The following is a 6,000-nucleotide window of genomic DNA, read 5'->3' as shown; positions in this document are numbered from 1 at the left end:
CCGGGAGGGAATTTGGGGAGGGGGCAGAGGGGGTGCGCAGCCCCCGCCGGGGGATGACCCCGGCCCAGCGCCCTTCGTTCAGCACCGAGCTGGGCTTGGGGCCGCAGGAGGAAGAGGCCGATGGGAAGCAGATCCTGCAGGGGGGACAGGGCTTGGGCTCAGGGCAAGGTCCTGCCCTGCACACCTGGCTCAGGTGTGAGCCTGCCCCGGGAAGGGAGCGGGACATTGCCATCCCCACGGATCAGGGCTGGGAGCAGCGCTGGGAGCACGGACATGGAAATCCTGGGAGCCACTGGGACCGCCCTGGGGGGTGAATGATCCCCCCCAGCACCTTTCCAGGCCGCCCTGCGAGCTGAGAAATGCTCGCTGGGCCTCGGCCTTGGCCAAGAGCCCCCGGGCTCAGCTGCTCTGAGCTCAGGCGCTGCCGGCTCCCGCAGCCCGCCCAGGGCCACCCTGCCCGTGCCGGGGCTGTGCTGGAATTCTCTGCTGCTGCTGGGCCACTCGGGGGCTCTGGCCCAGCAGGAAAGGTGACCCTGAGCCAGGAGCTTTCCTTGGCCGCAGCAAAGCCTCGGCACGGAAAGACCTTCCCAGCGCTGGGCCCTGGGCCGGGAGGGATTGTGCCACCACAGCTGTCCCTCCATTTCTTCTGCCAGGCAGCTTTAGCACAGGAGAAGTGGAGAAGCCAGAGCTGCCTCTCAGCTTTCCACAGCGCCCGCAGAGCTCCAGGGCAAGGTCCTGGCCCTGGCTTGGGGCTGGGCCGGGGCCAGCGGCAGAAAATCAACTTGCAGCTTGGGCCCCGCAGCAGGGAGGAGCAGCAATTGCTGGCTGAGAGAGACTCTTGCCAAGGGCCTGCGGGGCCGGGCCCCAGGGAACGGCTTCCCGCTGCCCGAGGGCAGGCTGAGATGGGATGTGGGGCAGCAATGGTTCCCTGGCAGGGCGCTCAGGGCCTGGCCCAGGCTGGCCCCAGAAGCTGCGGCTGCCCCCGCATCCCTGCAAGTGTCCCAGGCCGGCTCGGCCATTGGGGCTTCCTGCCCAGGAGGGCTGGGCTGGGCTGGGCTGGGGCTGCTGAGGGCGGGATGGGCTCTGCCTGAGACAGCTGAAGGCTGCGCATGATGAGGCCGGGGGGACCCCGTTCCTCAGTGGGTTCTGGGGTATCCCACATTCCTGAAGGGATCTCAGGGTATGTCCCGTTCCTGAGGCAGTTTTGGGGTCCCCCCAATGCTTAGGGAGGGGTTGTGAGAGGGGGTCTCTGGTACTTGGAAGGGGGACCTATTGTCAGGGATGCGGGGAGCCCATTTTGGGAAGGATGCTGCTGTTTGTGGCAATGTTGAGAGGTTCTGAATGGGCTGTGGGGCCCTGGCTCTCATTTTGGGACTTGAGGTGAGCCCATGGGCACAGCAAGGGCTCAGGAGAGGTTCCAAGCTCCCATTTGGGATGGAGGGATTGAGCAGGAGCCTCCAATCAACTCAATGCCAGCCCCAATGTGTCGATGGCAGCCCCAAATGGCTCGATCCGTCAGCCCCAAGGCCCGGCTGTGGGGAGTCAGGAAGCACAGAAGGGGAATTGGTGTCCAGGAGGGGTGGGATGGGATGGGATGGGGGTTGGTTGAAGTTTGGGATTGATGGGGTGGTTTGGGCACTTGGAGTGGGGCATTTCAGGGAGGGAAAGCAGGAGCTGCTTTTGGGGAGGCTCCTGCTGCTTTTTGACAATTCTGGGGCCTCTAAGTGGCTTCTGGGAAGTTGCAGTGAATTTGGGGAAGGTGCCGTAAACCCCCTGCAATTTGGGTGGCTGAGGTGAAGTCCCCACATTTTGGGAGGGTGAGAGGACCCCAACTGGGAGGGGATCCTGCTGCTTTGCACCCCTTCAATGTGGCGAGAAGCAGCCTGTGAGGGAGGGGGGGAGGGAAAGAAGGAAAGAAGGAAGGAAGGAATTCGGAAGGAAGGAAGGAAGGAATTCGGAAGGAATTCGGAAGGAATTCGGAAGGAAGGAAGGAAGGAAGGAAGGAAGGAAGGAAGGAAGGAAGGAAGGAAGGAAGGAAGGAAGGAAGGAAGGAAGGAAGGAAGGAAGGAAGGAAGGAAGGAAGGAAGGAAGGAAGGAAGGAAGGAAGGAAGGAAGGAAGGAAGGAAGGAAGGAAGGAAGGAAGGAAGGAAGGGAAAGAAAGAAAGAAAAGAAAGTAAGAAAGAAAAGAAAGAAAGAAAGAAAGAAAGAAAGAAAGAAAGAAAGAAAGAAAGAAAGAAAGAAGAAAGAAAAAGAAAAAAAGAAACAAAGTAAGAAGAAACAATAAAAAAAAAAAGAAAGAAAAAAGAAAGAAAGAAAAAGTCCTAGAACAAAAAGCCAGTGCTGCCTTTCATAGCCCCTTTGCTGTCTAGGAACTAGAGGAAACAAGCTCGTGATACGCACTTTCTTTCTCAACTCCATCGAGCGCATCCTTCTCGCAAGGTGGCAGAGTCCTTGGTGGAAGTGAAGCATCTCCAGCTGCCGTTCAGACTGAGACATGTGCCAGGACAGGAAACATTTGCTGACCTTCCCTCTTCCCTGTGCAACATGATTCTTGCAGCCCAGTCACTCTCGCACACTTTCGGGATCCCTGAGTCCAAGCACCTGAAGCTCCCACAGACAGACGTGTCAGGAAGGAAAACGTTCCAAAATCACCCCCTTCTCTTATCAGCATAGAAATTGTGCACAACACGCTGCGGCACTGAACCTTCCTTCTCAGATAGACATGCCATCACACTTTTCACTCCTGCAGCTCGGTTGAAAATGTCCACCAGCTGCTCCCGCAATAGCAAAAGGTTCTCGAAGTGAAAGCCAGCTCTGGGCTGCAGCTTCTCCTTGCCGCATGTAAGCCACACCAAACTCACTGATGCACTCTGTCCTTCCCTTCTCAAACGAGTACACGGCGGCCATCAGGACACACCTGTGTCCCAGCAGCTGCGTGCCCAGCCGGGACCAGCAGCAGGGCTGGGGCTGCTGCCAAAGTTCCCCTGCCCCAATGACACAGCCGGGCTGATGGGGGGCTGGATCAGGCTTTCTTGTCCACCTGCATGCCAGGAGGGAGCACAAAATCTACCTGCATTCTCTGCAGCATGCCATCCTGGAGCAGAGCCATTCCCAAAGGAAGCCGTGAGCCCGTGACAAGCCAGTGCCGCAGGGGCATCCTAGCAGCACCTGTGGAAGCTGGGAGAGAGGAGCCCACCTGGAGCAGGTTCCTGCCAGCATTAATCATCCCGTGGCTTCCCACCAGGGTCTCCTTGCTTCCAAAAGGCCCCAGAGTGTCACTGTAGCCCCTCCATTCCACCAGGTTCCACAGCGTCACTGTGGTGCCCAGGCTTCCGTCAGCTTCCCCAGCATCCCCACGGTCTGCAGGGATCCCCGAGCTTCTGTGCTGGTGTCACAGTGGAGCCAGGGTTCCGTGTAGGTCCCCAGCATCACAAAGGCTCTCCTGGCAGCCACGGGTCACAAAGCACCGTGGCTTCTGTGCAGCCCCGCTGGGTCACAATGGCCGCTGGCTTCCACGAGCCCCCGCAGTGTCCCAGTGGGCCCGTGGCTTTAGGAGTGGCTGGCTGGGAGTTGGTGCCCCGCCAGCGGCTGGGCGAGAAGCAGCAGGGACAGCGTGCGGACAGTGCCATGGCCACTTCTGTGGCCACTCGTGTCTCTGTCCCAGGCACAGCCGTGGTGGGGAACACCGGCTCCTTTGGCTGTGCAGCTGGCAGTGACGGCCTGGAGCATGGCTGCTCCCGGGGGACACTCTGGGGCAGGAGGCTGCTGGAGATTCATCCCCACACGCTGCAGCTCCTTGTCATGAGGTGCTTGGAGTGATTCTAAAGGCTCCTCCCACCAGGCTTAGAGCTGTTGAGCTGTCAGCGGGAATGCAAAGGCCAAGCTCGGGAGCCTTTTGTCCTGGTGCCTTTCGTGTGTGAGCAGTCCCTGGTGCCGTTGTCTTTGGATCCTGACTCTGGCAGAGGGAAGGCTTAGGATGGTGCCTAGAGCTGAGAAGGAAAGTGCAAGTTAGGGCAAAGGAGTTCATCTTGCTCTTGAAGTGTGGGTGCAAAGAGGAGTCTGCACTTGCAAGGGGAAGATGAGGGAAATCTTTTTGTCCTGATACCGTTGATTTGAGAGCAGGGAAGTTTCCAAGTTGCCTCTGCCCTTGGGCTGCTTTCGAGCTGGGCTCGCAGTGATTCCTTCTCCTGCAAGTGGGCAGCGCTATCGTGTGCTTGTTTCCATGAGCGCTGACAGTGGCCAGCAAAAAGCCAAGCGCTTGGCTGGCGCGGCCCGAGTCGTGTGCGAGCAGTGGGTGGAAGAGCTCGGCTGTGCATCCTGCCTCTTGGAGACAGAAAGGAATGGGATCCTGCATGGAGCAGGCAAGGAGGAGGAGGAATCGTTTTTGCTGTTGGCTGTGCAGTTTCTAGGCTGCAAAAGAAAAGGCAATTCCAGCACGGCCTCTTTCTTTAGAACCTTTTCTGTGCCATCAGCTGCTCAGCATGGAACTCACAGCCTCTGAAATGCATCCAAATCCCTGAAGATAGGCTTTTTCTCTCAAGCTCAGTGTACCATCTTACCCTCTCATTTTTGCATATCTCAAACGCCCTTCCTAACATCCAGCAGCTGCTTGTCAAGAAAAAGTCCTAGAACAAAAAGCCAGTGCTGCCTTTCACAGCCCCTTTGCTGTCTAGGAACTAGAGGAAACAAGCTCGTGATACGCACTTTCTTTCTCAACTCCATCGAGCGCATCCTTCTCTCCAGGTGGCAGAGTCCTTGGTGGAAGTGAAGCATCTCCAGCTGCAGTTCAGACTGAGACATGTGCCAGGACAGGAAACATTTGCTGACCTTCCCTCTTCCCTGTGCAACATGATTCTCGCAGCCCAGTCACTTTCACACACCTTCGCTATCCCTGAGTCCAAGCACCTGAAGCTCCCACAGACAGACGTGTCAGGAAGGAAAACGTTCCAAAAGCACCCCCTTCTCTTATCAGCATAGAAATTGTGCACAACACGCTGCGGCACTGAACTGATTTTGGGGGGTCGTGTGTCCCCCCCAGCCCCGCTGTCACTCTGCCCCTGCCCGGCTGCTCCCAGTGTTCCCAGGAAGGCTTCCCAGTTCGCCCCGGTCCCGTTTATTGGGGAACAGTGGGAAGGGACTTTGGGGGATCCCGCGCGGGGACCGAGAGTGGAGGGGGCGGAACCGGCCCCAGGATGGATCGGGAATGGGACCCCCGTGTGTCACCCGTGTGTCGCCCCCCCCGGGGGGTCCTTGGGAGGCACCTCAACCCCAAATCGCCACCCAGCGAACCCCAAAGGCGCAGAGACCCCACCCCCCCCAAGCCGCCCCACAGCCCCCAAGGACCAACCAAAATTCCCCGCGAGTGTCAGAGAATCAGAGAAGGCGCTGAACAACCTTCAGCCAATCAGAGCGCGCGGCGCTGGTGACTCACCAGTTGCCAGGCAGACCCGCAGCGCCCAGCGCTCCCCCCCCGGACCCCACCTGCGCCCCCCCTCGCCCCCAGCGCCCCCCGCCAGGGGAATTTGAGGAGGGGGCGCGTGGGGGGCTCCCAGGCCGGGCCCACAGCCCAGCCCTGCCCCAGCCCGACCTGCCCCGGCTCCATCCCGGCTCCTCCCGCGGGATGCGACCGCGCTGGGAAAACGGGGGGCCAAGGGTGGGCGCTGGGCCCGGGGGGAGCAGGAGAAGGGATGGGGGAGGAGGAGAAGGAGAAGGAGAAGGAGGCATCTTTTAATGGTATTTTATTGAGTCACATTTTTTAGAGACCAGGATCAATACTCCCCGGGCATCAGGGCGAGTCCCTCAGGGCTCTGGGGCCCTGCTCCCGGCTCACCCCGTGCCAGCGCAGCGCCAGCGCTCAGCGGGGCTTTGGCTTCCCGTGCCCTTTCCCGTGCCCTTTCCCGTGTCCCCAGCCCACCGTCACCACCCCCGTGTCCCCAGCTCGTGCCCCACCCCTCCCCCTCTCCCGCTCTGTCGAGACATGGAGATTGAGAATTTCCCCAC

This window comes from Coloeus monedula (assembly GCF_965178545.1).
Source record: "Coloeus monedula genome assembly, chromosome: 32".
Lineage (NCBI taxonomy): Eukaryota > Metazoa > Chordata > Aves > Passeriformes > Corvidae > Coloeus > Coloeus monedula.
The sequence above is the reverse complement of the archived record's forward strand: the minus strand, read 5'-3'. Positions refer to the sequence as shown.